A 14681-nucleotide genomic window follows, 5' to 3' on the forward strand; every position below is an offset into this window, starting at 1 on the left:
CGCAGGCTCCCCCCCCGGCAGCGCGCCCCACGCGGGCTCCCCACCACTCACCGGGGAGGCCCCGCCCCGCGCTGCCCGGCCTGTCTCCTTGGTGCCCCGCACGTGCTGCGGGGCGAGCAGCCCAAGGCGGGGCTTCCCCCGGGCCGGCGCATGCTGATGACGTCAGGCACTGGCACGGACGGCCCGTCTCCCGAACCGCCATCTGCACTCCGGGCAGCGGAGCCTGGGGTCACGCGGGGGCGGGGCAGCGAACCCAGCGCTGACCCCACGTGGGGAGGGGGCGGGGCGAGCTGTGTTTACGGCGTCACCGCTGCTGCTCTGCAGCTGAACCACCGGGCAGCGCTTCACGCGCCAGTGTGGGCACGTGGGGAGGGGGCACCCCTGGGGGGTGAGCACACTGGGGGCTGCGCACGGGGGGGTGCCTGTGGGGGGTGAGCACACTGGGGGCTGTGCATGGGGGGGGGGTGAGCACACTGGGGGCTGTGCACGGGGGGTGTCTGTGGGGGGGTACACTGGGGGCTGTGTACGGGGGGGTGAGCACACTGGGGCTGTGCACGGGGGGTGTCTGTGGGGGGGCACACTGGGGGCTGTGTACGGGGGGGTGAGCACACTGGGGGCTGTGTACGGGGGGGTGAGCACACTGGGGGCTGTGCACGGGGGGTGTCTGTGGGGGGGTTACACTGGGGCTGTGTACGGGGGGGTGAGCACACTGGGGGCTGTGCACGGGGGGGTGTCTGTGGGGGGGTACACTGGGGGCTGTGTACGGGGGGGTGAGCACACTGGGGGCTGTGCACGGGGGTGGTGTCTGTGGGGGGTACACTGGGGGCTGTGTACGGGGGGGTGAGCACACTGGGGGCTGTGTACGGGGGGGGTGAGCACACTGGGGGCTGTGCACGGGGGGTGTCTGTGGGGGGGTACACTGGGGGCTGTGTACGGGGGGGGTGAGCACACTGGGGGCTGTGCACGGGGGGTGTCTGTGGGGGGGTACACTGGGGCTGTGTACGGGGGGGTGAGCACACTGGGGGCTGTGTACGGGGGGGGTGAGCACACTGGGGGCTGTGCACGGGGGGTGTCTGTGGGGGGGTACACTGGGGGCTGTGTACGGGGGGGTGAGCACACTGGGGGCTGTGCACAGGGGGGTGTCTGTGGGGGGGGGTACACTGGGGGCTGTGTACGGGGGGTGAGCACACTGGGGGCTGTGCACGGGGGGGTGAGCACACTGGGGGCTGTGCACGGGGGGTGAGCACACTGGGGGCTGTGCACGGGGGGTGTCTGTGGGGGGGTACACTGGGGGCTGTGTACGGGGGGGTGAGCACACTGGGGGCTGTGTACGGGGGGGTGAGCACACTGGGGCTGTGCACGGGGGGGTGAGCACACTGGGGGCTGTGCACGGGCGGTGTCTGTGGGGGGTACACTGGGGGCTGTGTACGGGGGGGTGAGCACACTGGGGGCTGTGCACGGGGGGGTGTCTGTGGGGGGGGGTACACTGGGGGCTGTGTACGGGGGGGGTGAGCACACTGGGGGCTGTGTACGGGGGGGGTGAGCACACTGGGGGCTGTGCACGGGGGGGGGTGTCTGTGGGGGGGTACACTGGGGGCTGTGTACGGGGGGGTGAGCACACTGGGGGCTGTGCACGGGGGGGTGTCTGTGGGGGGGTACACTGGGGGCTGTGCACCGGGGAGGTGCCTGTGGGGGGTACACTGGGGGCTGTGCACCGGGGGAGGTGCCTGTGGGGGGTACACTGGGGGCTGTGCACGGGGGGTGTGTCTGTGGGGGGTGAGCACACTGGGGGCTGTGCACGGGGAGTGTGTCTGTGGGGGGGTACACTGGGGGCTGTGCACGGGGGGGGTGTTCCTGTGGGGGGTGAGCACACTGGGGGCTGTGCACGGGGGGGGGTACACTGGGGCTGTGCACGGGGGGGTGAGCACACTGGGGGCTGTGTACGGGGGGGGTGAGCACACTGGGGGCTGTGCACGGGGGGTGTCTGTGGGGGGGTACACTGGGGGCTGTGTACGGGGGGGTGAGCACACTGGGGCTGTGTACGGGGGGGTGAGCACACTGGGGGCTGTGCACGGGGGGTGTCTGTGGGGGGGTACACTGGGGGCTGTGTACGGGGGGGTGAGCACACTGGGGGCTGTGTACGGGGGGGTGAGCACACTGGGGGCTGTGCACGGGGGGTGTCTGTGGGGGGGTACACTGGGGGCTGTGTACGGGGGGGTGAGCACACTGGGGGCTGTGTACGGGGGGGGTGAGCACACTGGGGCTGTGCACGGGGGGGTGAGCACACTGGGGGCTGTGCACGGGGGGTGTCTGTGGGGGGGTACACTGGGGCTGTGTACGGGGGGGTGAGCACACTGGGGGCTGTGTACGGGGGGGTGAGCACACTGGGGGCTGTGCACGGGGGGTGTCTGTGGGGGGGTACACTGGGGGCTGTGTACGGGGGGTGAGCACACTGGGGGCTGTGCACGGGGGGGTGTCTGTGGGGGGGTACACTGGGGGCTGTGTACGGGGGGTGAGCACACTGGGGGCTGTGCACGGGGGGTGTCTGTGGGGGGGTACACTGGGGGCTGTGTACGGGGGGTGAGCACACTGGGGCTGTGTACGGGGGGGGTGAGCACACTGGGGGCTGTGCACGGGGGGTGTCTGTGGGGGGGTACACTGGGGGCTGTGTACGGGGGGGGTGAGCACACTGGGGGCTGTGCACGGGGGGGTGTCTGTGGGGGGGTACACTGGGGGCTGTGTACGGGGGGGTGAGCACACTGGGGGCTGTGTACGGGGGGGGTGAGCACACTGGGGGCTGTGCACGGGGGGTGTCTGTGGGGGGGTACACTGGGGGCTGTGTACGGGGGGGTGAGCACACTGGGGGCTGTGCACAGGGGGGTGTCTGTGGGGGGGGGTACACTGGGGGCTGTGTACGGGGGGGTGAGCACACTGGGGGCTGTGTACGGGGGGGGTGAGCACACTGGGGGCTGTGCACGGGGGGGTGAGCACACTGGGGGCTGTGCACGGGGGGGTGAGCACACTGGGGGCTGTGCACGGGGGGTGTCTGTGGGGGGGTACACTGGGGGCTGTGTACGGGGGGGGTGAGCACACTGGGGGCTGTGTACGGGGGGGGTGAGCACACTGGGGGCTGTGCACGGGGGGGTGAGCACACTGGGGGCTGTGCACGGGCGGTGTCTGTGGGGGGTACACTGGGGGCTGTGTACGGGGGGTGAGCACACTGGGGGCTGTGCACGGGGGGGTGTCTGTGGGGGGGGGGTACACTGGGGGCTGTGTACGGGGGGGGTGAGCACACTGGGGGCTGTGTACGGGGGGGTGAGCACACTGGGGGCTGTGCACGGGGGGGTGTCTGTGGGGGGGTACACTGGGGGCTGTGTACGGGGGGGTGAGCACACTGGGGGCTGTGCACGGGGGGGTGTCTGTGGGGGGGTACACTGGGGGCTGTGCACCGGGGAGGTGCCTGTGGGGGGTACACTGGGGGCTGTGCACCGGGGGAGGTGCCTGTGGGGGTACACTGGGGGCCTGTGCACGGGGGGGTGTGTCTGTGGGGGGTGAGCACACTGGGGGCTGTGCACGGGGAGTGTGTCTGTGGGGGGGTACACTGGGGCTGTGCACGGGGGGGGTGTTCCTGTGGGGGGTGAGCACACTGGGGGCTGTGCACGGGGGGGGGGGTACACTGGGGCTGTGCACGGGGGGGTGAGCACACTGGGGGCTGTGTACGGGGGGGGTGAGCACACTGGGGGCTGTGCACGGGGGGTGTCTGTGGGGGGGTACACTGGGGGCTGTGTACGGGGGGGTGAGCACACTGGGGGCTGTGTACGGGGGGGTGAGCACACTGGGGGCTGTGCACGGGGGGTGTCTGTGGGGGGGTACACTGGGGGCTGTGTACGGGGGGGTGAGCACACTGGGGGCTGTGTACGGGGGGGTGAGCACACTGGGGCTGTGCACGGGGGGTGTCTGTGGGGGGGTACACTGGGGGCTGTGTACGGGGGGGTGAGCACACTGGGGGCTGTGTACGGGGGGGGTGAGCACACTGGGGGCTGTGCACGGGGGGGTGAGCACACTGGGGGCTGTGCACGGGGGGGTGTCTGTGGGGGGGGTACACTGGGGGCTGTGTACGGGGGGGTGAGCACACTGGGGGCTGTGCACGGGGGGGTGTCTGTGGGGGGGGTACACTGGGGGCTGTGTACGGGGGGGTGAGCACACTGGGGGCTGTGCACGGGGGGGTGTCTGTGGGGGGGTACACTGGGGGCTGTGTACGGGGGGGTGAGCACACTGGGGGCTGTGCACGGGGGGGGTGTCTGTGGGGGGGTACACTGGGGGCTGTGCACCGGGGGAGGTGCCTGTGGGGGGTACACTGGGGGCTGTGCACCGGGGGAGGTGCCTGTGGGGGGTACACTGGGGGCTGTGCACGGGGGGATGTGCCTGTGGGGGGTACACTGGGGGCTGTGCACGGGGGGAGGTGCCTGTGGGGGGTGAGCACACTGGGGGCTGTGCACGGGGGGTGTGTCTGTGGGGGGGTACACTGGGGGCTGTGCACGGGGAGTGTGTCTGTGGGGGGGTACACTGGGGGCTGTGCACGGGGGGGGGTGTTCCTGTGGGGGGTGAGCACACTGGGGGCTGTGCACGGGGGGGGGGTACACTGGGGGCTGTGCACGGGGTGTGCCTGTGGGGGGTGAGCACACTGGGGGCTGTGCACGGGGGGGTACACTGGGGGCTGTGCACGGGGTGTGCCTGTGGGGGGTGAGCACACTGGGGGCTGTGCACGGGGGGGTACACTGGGGGCTGTGCACGGGGGTGCCTGTGGGGGGTGAGCACACTGGGGGCTGTGCACGGGGGGGTACACTGGGGGCTGTGCACGGGGTGTGCCTGTGGGGGGGTGAGCACACTGGGGGCTGTGCACGGGGGGGTACACTGGGGGCTGTGCACGGGGTGTGCCTGTGGGGGGTGAGCACACTGGGGGCTGTGCACGGGGGGGTACACTGGGGGCTGTGCACGGGGGTGCCTGTGGGGGGGGTGAGCACGCTGACAACTGTGCACGGGGGGGAGGGGTGAGCAGGCTGGGGGTTTGGGGGCAGGCTGCAGGCAGCCACAGGTGAGAGAGTTGGAGCAGAAGCGGCTCAGAGGGAAGGGGCATCTCTCCTGTGCCACATGGGGAGGGCGGGCTGCTGCTCTGGGCCAGGGCGTGTGTGGGGGAATCCCACGTTGGGCTGGCAGGCTCCTGCTCTGCAGAAGGGCGGGGGGGAGAATGTTTTTGTAATATTTGAATGAAACCTATGGGTGCCTCAGTGTCCCCTATGTGTGTAATCAGTCCTCCCTCCCCCCCCAGTGGGGGAAAGTGTTTGCTCTCTGGGCTGGATAGAACACAGGTGGTGGCAGCGGTGGGATGCTGAACACACAAGAAGTATGTTGCAGGCAGTGACGTGCAGCAGAGACGAGGGCAGTCAAAGGTAACGGCCCAGCCCAGTCTTTGCACCCTTGTGCAGGGGGAGAGCTCCACTTTGGGAAGCCCAACAGGATGCAGCTGAGGACGGTTGGTCGGGCATTGGGAGACGCAGGCCCCCAGAGGAGGCAGAGTGCCAGAAGCAGCAGCAGAGGTTGGGACAGAAAGAGCATCGGGGCCTCCTCCCTGGCCGGCTCCCCATTGCGTCCGCTCTGTGGTTGGGGGCCAGGCCCTGCTCCATTTGATGTGAGGCAGGGGTGCTTGCCATGTTTGTAGGAAGCGTGCGTGAGCCTGGCTGCCGTAGCCCCAGAGCACCCCGGGAGGCCCAGGGTCCCGTGCCCGTGCTGGGGAACAGCCGCACTGGCCAGTTAGCAGCCAGCCTCCAGCCCATGCCCTGCGCCATGCGCAGCGGTGAGCGCTGTGGGCCAGTCCCAAACCGAGCTGCAGAGCAGCAGCAGACTCAGCCCAGGCTGTCCCCCGACAGGTCTGCCCTGCCCAGCTCTGGGCTGCACAAGGCAGCCTCGTCAAACGGACACGCAGGCGGGATGAGCCGGGACCCAGCCCCTTGGCTGTAGGAGCCTGTAGGTAACCAGGTGTGACAATCAGGGCTGGCTCCAAAGAAAGTGGAACTCAAGTTAATACCCAACTGCAGGAGCTCCAGGGCCCAGAAAGGGGTTTCTCACCAGAAGCTGCCAGCAGCCTCCACTGGCTGAACCGCCTCCCCCGCCCGGATTCCCCTGCCCCCAAGCTCCCTGGTGTCATGAGCCGAGAGGGAGGAGGGGTGAGGTCAAGCAGTCGGTCTCTCCTCTTGGACACCTCCGTGCTGAGTCAGGCTGAGCCACAGTCTCTTGTGGAAGTGAAGTTTGACCCCTCCTGGGGCAGAAATGTCCCGTCTTGTTCACACCTCACTCCCCCCCCCCCCCCCCCCCGAGAACTGTCCCTTAAGCAGATGAGAAAGAGATGGGACACGCTAGTGTGTCTGAAAACGAGTGTGGCCCTGCCTTTCTAGCTCGGGGCATGATACAGCAATGCCTCAACGTCCTGCTAGGGATGTAATAGCGCGCACGGAGTCCGGACCGACCCTCGCTGCAGCTCTGCATTGTAAGTGTCTTAGTAGCCAGGCGGGCTGACAGCCCGGCTCAGTTCTTGCTCACACCAGGGCTCAGAGCTCAGACCCCACCCCCTGGGCAAGGGCTGCTGCCACCCTGCACTGCTGCCTCTGTATCAGGCTGCAACAGGCAGCTGGTCTGCGAGGGGAGCTGCTCCCACCTGGCACCCCGTGCTGCTACCTCTAATACAGAGGGCAGGGGCTCCTCAGGAGTGGGGCCAGAGCACACTGGCTGCCAGACCCACCTCTGGGAACTACAGAATCGTTAATTAACCCATAAAAATTCATGAGGTTAATTGACTGTTCAATTAACCTGACATCTGCTGGGAAACCAATACGGCAGGACACAGGCAATCCAGGACGTTTTGGGAGAATGTTGGGGAGAACTTCTTGGTACAAGTGCTGAAGGATCCGACCAGGGGCCGTGCGCAGCTTGACCTTCTGCTCACAAACAGGGAGGAACTAATAGGGGAAGTAGAGGTGAGTGACAACCTGGGAAGCAGTGATCATGAGATGGTAGATTTCAGGATCCTGACCAAAGGAAGAAAAGAGAGTAGTAAAATACACACCTTGGACTTCAAAAAAGCAGATTTTGACTCCCTCAGAGATCTGATGGGCAGAATCCCCTGGGATGTTAACATGAAGGGGAAAGGAGTCCAGGACAGCTGGCAGTATTTTAAAGAAGCCTTATTGAAGGCACAGAAAGAAACCATCCCGACACGTAGCAGGAGAGGCAAACGTGGTAGGAGACCGGACTGGCTTACGGGGGAAATCCTTGGTGAACTTAAGCACAAAAAGGAAGCTTACAAAGAGTGGAAACTTGGACAAATGACCAGGGAGGGGTTTAAAGGTATAGCTCGAGAATGCCGGAGGGTTATCAGGAAGGCGAAAGCGCAAATGGAATTGCGACTGGCTAAGGATGTGAAGGATAACAAGAAAGGTTTCTACAGGCATGTGAACAAGAAGAAGGTGATCAGAGAGGGTGTGCGGCCCCTACTGGATGAAGGAGGTAACCTAGGGTATGTCTACACTACCCCGCTAGTTCGAACTAGGGTGGTAATGTAGGCATACCGCACTTGCAAATGAAGCCCGGGATTTGAATTTCCTGGGCTTCATTTGCATAAGCCGGCCGGCGCCATTTTTAAATGCCGGCTTGTTCGAACCCCGTACCGCGCGGCTACGCGCGGCACGGGCTAGATAGTTCGAACTAGCAAGCCATTCCGAACTATCTAGCCCGTGCCGCGTGTAGCCGCGCGGCACAGGGTTCGAACAAGCCGGCATTTAAAAATGGCGCCGGCCGGCTTATGCAAATGAAGCCCAGGAAATTCAAATCCCGGGCTTCATTTGCAAGTGCGGTATGCCTACATTACCACCCTAGTTCGAACTAGCGGGGTAGTGTAGACATACCCCCAGTGACAGATGATGTGGGGAAAGCTGAAGTACTCAATGCTTTCTTTGCCTCTGTATTCACCGTCAAGGTCGGCTCCCAGACTAATGCACTAAGTGACGCAAGATGGGATGAAGATGGACAACCCGTGGTGGGTAAAGAACAGGTTAGGAACTATTTAGAAAAGCTAAACGTACACAAATCCACAGGTCCGGACTTATCGCATCCGAGGGTACTGAGGGAGTTGGCAAATGTCATTGAGAAGCCTTTGGCCATTATCTTTGAAAAGTCATGGAGAGAGGAAGAAATCCCGGATGATTGGAAAAAGGCAAATGTAGTGCCCATCTTCAAAAAAGGGAAGAAGGACGATCCAGGGAACTATAGGCCGGTCAGTCTTACCTTGGTTCCTGGAAAAATCATGGAAGGGATCCTTAAGGAATCCATTTTAAGGCACTTGGAAGAGAGGAAAGTGATTGGCTGTGTCTACACTGGGCCACTTATTCTGGAAAAGCAGCCGCTTTTCCGGAATAACTTGCCAGCTGTCTACACTGGCCGCTTGCTTTTCCGGAAAAGCACTGACGATCTACTGTAAAATTGTCAGTGTTTTTCTGGAAAAACTATGCTGCTCCCGTTCGGGCAAAAGTCCTTTTCTGGAAAAACTATTCTGGAAAAGGGCCAGTGTAGACAGCACAGTAGTCTTTTCCACAAAAAAGCCCCGATCGCGAAAATGACGATCGGGGCTTTTTTCCGGAAAAGCGCGTCTACATTGGCACGGACGCTTTTCCAGAAAAGCATCCTGCCAATGTAGATGTGCTTTTTCCAGAAATACTTATAATGGAAAACTGTTCCATTTTAAGCATTTCTGGAAAAGGATGCAGTGTAGACGTAGCCATTAGGAATAGTCAGCATGGATTCACAAAGGGCAAGTCGTGCCTGACCAATCTGATTCGCTTCTATGATGAGGTAACTGGCTCGGTGGATGTGGGAAAGTCAGTGGATGTGATACACTTTGACTTTAGCAAGGTTTTTGATACAGTCTCCCACAATATTCTTGCCAGCAAGTTAAGGGAACGTGGATTGGATAAATGGACGGTAAGATGGATAGAAAGACGGCTAGAAGGCCGGCCCAGCAGTGATCAACGGCTCGATGTCAGGATGGTGGTCAGTTTCTAGCGGAGTGCCCCAAGGTTTGGTTGTAGGACCGGTTTTGTTCAATATCTTTATGAATGATCTGGATGAGGGGCTGGACTGCACCCTCAGCAAGTTTGCAGATGACACTAAGCTAGGGGGAGAGGTAGATACGCTTGAGGGCAGAGATAGGGTCCAGAGTGACTTAGACAAATTGGAGGATTGGGCCACAAGAAATCTGATGAGGTTCAACAAGGACAAGTGTAGAGTCCTGCACTTGGGATGGAAGAATCCCAAGCATTGTTACAGGCTGGGGACCAACCAGCTAAGTAGTAGTTCTGCAGAAAAGGACCTGGGGGTTACAGTGGATGAGAAGCTGGAGATGAGTCAACAGGGTGCCCTTGTAGCCAAGAAGGCTAATGGCATATTAAGGTACATTAGGAGGAGCATTGTCAGCAGATCCAGAGATGTCATTATTCCCCTTTATTCGGCTCTGGTGAGGCCACATCTGGAGTATTGTGTCCAGTTCTGGGCCCCCCACTACAAAAAGGATGTGGACGCATTGGAGGAGGTCCAGCAACCCAAAATGTTTAGGGGCTGGAGCGTATGACCTATGAGGAGAGGCTGAGGGAGTTGGGTCTGTTTAGTCTGTAGAAGCGAAGAGTGAGGGGGGATTTGATAGCAGCCTTCAACTTCCTGAAGGGAGGTTCCAAAGAGGATGGACAGAGGCTGTTCTCAGTGGTGACAGATGCAGAACAAGGAGCAATGGGCTCAAGTTGTGGGGGGAGAGGTCCAGGTTGGATATTAGGAAAAACTATTTCACTAGGAGGGTGGGGAAGCACTGGGATGGGTTCCCTAGGGCAGTAGTGGATTCTCCATCCCTAGAGGTGTTTAAGTCTCGGCTTGACCAAGCCCTGGCCGGGTTGATTTAGTTGGGATTGGTCCTGCCTAGAGCAGGGGGCTGGACTTGACCTTCTGAGGTCTCTTCCAGCTCTATGGTTCTATGATTCCTATGTACCTCAAAGTAGCACCCTGGAACCAGTGTTGCCTCCGCTTTTTTCCACCCCTGCGGAATGAATTTTCTTACGTGCACCAATGTAGAGGGGACGTGCGACATGTAACAAAACCTATGAGTGGGGCCAAAGGGTTCTGATGTGGGGCGAGTCTCAGGGCTGGGGTGCAGGAGTGTGAGGCCTCTGGCTGGGAGTGTGGGCTCTAGAGTGGGGCTGGGATTGAGGGGCTCAGAACTGGGACAGAGTTGGGGTGCAAGGGCTCTGGCTGGGAGTTCAAGCTCTTGCGTGGAGCTGGGAATGACGGGTTTTCAGTGCAGAAAGGAGGCTCTAGGTTTGGGGGGATTGGGGTGCAGGAAGGGGTACAGGCTGTGGACTTGGGTACAGGCTCTGGGCTGGGGTACAGGAGGGGGTACAAGCTCTGAGGATTCGGGTGCAGGAGGGGGTACGGCCTCTGGGCTGGCGGTTGGGGCGCAGGAAGGGGTACAGGCTCTGGGCTGGGGGTTGGGGTGTAGGAGGGGGTACAGGCCATGGGCTAGGGGATTGGGGTGCAGGAAGGGGTACAGGCCATGGGCTGGGGGTTGGGGTACAGGCTCTGGGCTAGGGGATTGGGGTGCAGGGAGTACAGGCTCTGGGCTGGGGGTTGGGGTACAGGCCCTGGGCTGGGGGGTGGGACGCAGGAGGGGGTACAGGCCGTGGGCTGAGGGTTAGGGTGCAGGAAGGGGTACAGGCTCTGGGCTGGGGGTTGGGGTGCAGGAGGGGGTACAGGCTCTGGGATGGGGGTTGGGGTGCAAGAGGGGGTATAGGCCATGGGCTGGGGGTTGGGGTGCAGGAAGGGGTACAGGCTCTGGGATGGGGGCTGGGGTACAGGCCCTGGGCTGGGGGGTGGGACGCAGGAGGGGGGTACAGGCCGTGGGCTGGGGGTTAGGGTGCAGGAAGGGGTACAGGCTCTGGACTGGGGGTTGGGGTGCAGGAGGGGGTACAGGCCATGGGCTAGGGGATTGGGGTGCAGGAAGGGGTACAGGCCCTGGGGTGGGGGTTGGGGTGCAGGAAGGGGTACAGGCTCTGGGATGGGGGTTGGGATGCAAGAGGGGGTATAGGCCATGGGCTGGGGGTTGGGGTGCAGGAAGGGGTACAGGCTCTGGGATGGGGGTTGGGGTACAGGCCCTGGGCTGGGGGGTGGGACGCAGGAGGGGGGGAACAGGCCCTGGGCTAGGGGATTGGCGTGCAGGAAGGGGTACAGGCCCTGGGCTAGGGGATTGGGGTGCAGGAAGAGGTACAGGCTCTGGGCTGGGGCTTGGGGCACAGGAGGGGGTACACAGGCCACGTGAGGTATGGGAAAGGCCACGACTGGCTGGAACCCGTTGTTCGGTACCTATATGTGCACTGAGGGGTGGCCGCGCGGTTGTGACTGGACTCTGCGGTGAGCTGTGGGGCTGTCCCTCTCTCGTGCTCCAGGAACGAGGACGGGGGCAGTTGCAGGCGGGAGGTTCCAAGGGCCGTTCCTCAGAAGGCCGGTGTGAGCGAGAGCTCTGCAGTTGTGCGAGGGGCTGTCGGGCACCACGCTACGGGGGCGCCCGGGGCCCAGGACTGCGGGCTGGCCGTGTGCAGGTGGGAGGAGGGCAGCTGTTCTCCGCCGGGGTCCACGGGGCTGGGGATGCAGCGCTCTGCCCAGGCTCCAGCTGCCCAGCGCCCCCGTGGCCTCCTTTGCCACCAGGCTGCAGAGCAATCAGCAGCCAGGCAGTGCACATGGCCAGAGCTCCCAGCAGGGCTGGGGGGGGGGCACGCTTCAGAGGAGAGTGGGGTTAGGGGGTTGGGGAGCACACAGGGAGGGAGGGGCTCAGGGGACCCATGCTTGGGAGGGCAGGGTGCTTGGTGGGGGGGGGAGGATCACACCTGGGGGCACAGGGGCTGGGGGCATGGGGAAGAACTCCAGGAGGGAGATCACACCCAGGGAGTGCAGGGGAAGGGTTCTGGGAGGGGGCACTGACATGGAATGTGGGGGAGTCACCAGGCCCTGCACCCCATCCACAGCCAGGCGTGCCTGTTCTCTTTGCTTGGCTCCCCTTGTCCGGGGAGTACCTGGAAATAAATAACTCTCGTGGTTAAGCTGGCTGCTTCTCTCGCATGCGCTCGCTCTGCGGGGTGTTTTGGCTTCCCCATGCCCTCTGCCACAAGGCTCCTTGTGCCTAAGCTAGCGCCCCCAAATCCATTGGGGTTTGCTCTCCAAGCAGGTCACTGGCAGAAGGGTTGTGGTGTGAAAGGGGGACAGAGGTGCTGAACCTGGGGGTGCATGAGGGTGGCAGCTCACAGTGCTGTGCAACCAGCCCCTTGAGTCCACGGGCACAGGAGGGGCCCAGCGTGGCAGTGCTGTGCCACTAGCCCCGAGTCCAGGGACACGTAAGGGCCCGGCTCAGGAGCGCTGACTAACCGGCCCACTCAGAGGTGCTGTTGGTGGATGTGTCTGTGTTGGTGCAATTCCGGGGAGGGAAGGACCCGGCCCTGGGGACCCAGCTCCTGCAGGAGAGCTCCACGGGGAGGGATTTGGCAGCAGAGAGGTCGGGCTGGACAGACCTTTGGTCAGGCCCTGTTGGTCGCTCTGCTGTTCTCAGGAGAACACAAGCAGCTGCTGCGAGAATTGGTACCCTCCCCTCCCCTCCCAAGAGTGACCCCCAACGAATGAGCCAACCCAGAGCAAGAGGCAAACCTGGGACCTATGCCAGAAGCCTGTATCCCTAGAAAAGGGAACAAATTTATAGGCAGGTGTGTGAGACCAAGCTGGATGAGCAAGCATCTCAGAGAGGTGATTAAGAAAAAGCAGAAAGCATATAAGGAGTGGAAAATGGGAGGGATCAGTAAAGAAAGCTACCTTATTGAGGTTAGAGCATGTAGGGATAAAGTGAGAGAGGCTAAAAGTCAGGTAGGGTTGGACCTTGCAAAGGGAATTAAAACCAATAGTAAAAGGTTTTATAGCCATATAAATAGGAAAAAAAACAAAAAAAGAAGTAGGACCGCTAATTACTAAGGATGGAGTGGAGGTTAAGGATAATCTAGGAATGGCCCAATATCTAAACAAATATTTTGCTTCAGTCTTTAATGAGGCTAATGAAGAGCTTAGGGATAATGGTAACTTAACAAATGGGACTAAGGATATGGAGGTAGATATTACCATATCCGAGGTAAAAGCCAAACTTGAACAGCTTAATGGGAGTAAATTGGGAGGCCCAGATAATCTTCATCCCAGAATATTAAAGGAACTGGCACATGAACTTGCAAGTCCATTAGCAAAATTTTTTAATAAATCTCTAAACTCAGGGGTTGTACCATTTGACTGGAGAATTGCTAATATAGTTCCGATTTTTAAGAAAGGGAAAAAAAGCGACCCGGGTAACTATAGGCCTGTTAGTTTGACATCTGTAGTATGTAAGATCCTGGAAAAAATTTTGAAGGAGAAAGTAGTTAGAGACATTGAGGCTAATGGCAATTGGGACAAATTACAACATGGTTTTACAAAAGGTAGATCGTGCCAAACCAACCTGATCTCCTTTTTTGAGAAAGTAACAGATTTTTTAGATAAAGGAAATGCAGTGGATCTAATCTACCTCAACTTTAGTAAGGCATTTGATACAGTACCACATGGGGAACTATTGGTTAAATTGGAAAAGATAGGGATTAATATGAAAGTTGAGAGGTGGATAAGCAACTGGTTAAAGGGGAGACTACAGCGGGTCATATTGAAAGGTGAACTGTCGGGTTGGAGGAAGGTTACTAGCGGAGTTCCTCAGGGATCAGTTTTGAGGCCAATTTTATTTAATCTTTTTATTGCTGATCTTGGCACCAAAAGTGGAAGTGTCCTAATAAAATTTGCGGATGACACAAAGTTGGGAGCTATTGCCAATTCAGAAAAGGATCGGGATATCATACAGGAAGATCTGGATGATCTTATAAATTGGAGTGATAGCAATAGGATGAAATGTAATAGTGAGAAGTGTAAGGTTATGCATTTAGGGATTAATAACAAGAATTTTAGTTATAAGCTGGGGACACATCAGTTGGAAGTAACGGAGGAGGAGAAGGACCTCGGAGTCCTGGTTGATTATAGGATGACTATGAGCCGCCATTGTGACATGGCCGTGAAAAAGGCTAATACGATCTTGGGATGTATTAGGCGAGGTATTTCCAGTAGGGATAAGGAGGTGTTAGTGCCATTATACAAGGCATTGGTGAGACCCCATTTGGAATACTGTGTGCAGCTCTGGTCTCCCATGTTTAAGAGGGATGAATTCAAACTGGAACAGGTACAAAGAAGGGCCACTAGGATGATCCGAGGAATGGAAAACCTGTCTTATGAAAGGAGACTCAAGGAGCTTGGCTTGTTTACCTTAACCAAAAGAAGGCTGAGGGGGGACATGATTGCACTTTTTAAATATATTAGAGGGATAAATACCAGGGAGGGAGAGGAATTATTTAAGCTTAATACCAATGTGGACACAAGAACAAATGGATATAAGCTGGCTAGTAGGAAGTTTAGACTTGAGATTAGATGAAGGTTTCTAACCATTAGAGGAGTGAGGTTCTGGAACAGCCTTCCAAGGGACGTAGTGG

This window comes from Pelodiscus sinensis, unplaced genomic scaffold, assembly GCF_049634645.1.
Source record: "Pelodiscus sinensis isolate JC-2024 unplaced genomic scaffold, ASM4963464v1 ctg111, whole genome shotgun sequence".
Taxonomy (NCBI): domain Eukaryota; kingdom Metazoa; phylum Chordata; order Testudines; family Trionychidae; genus Pelodiscus; species Pelodiscus sinensis.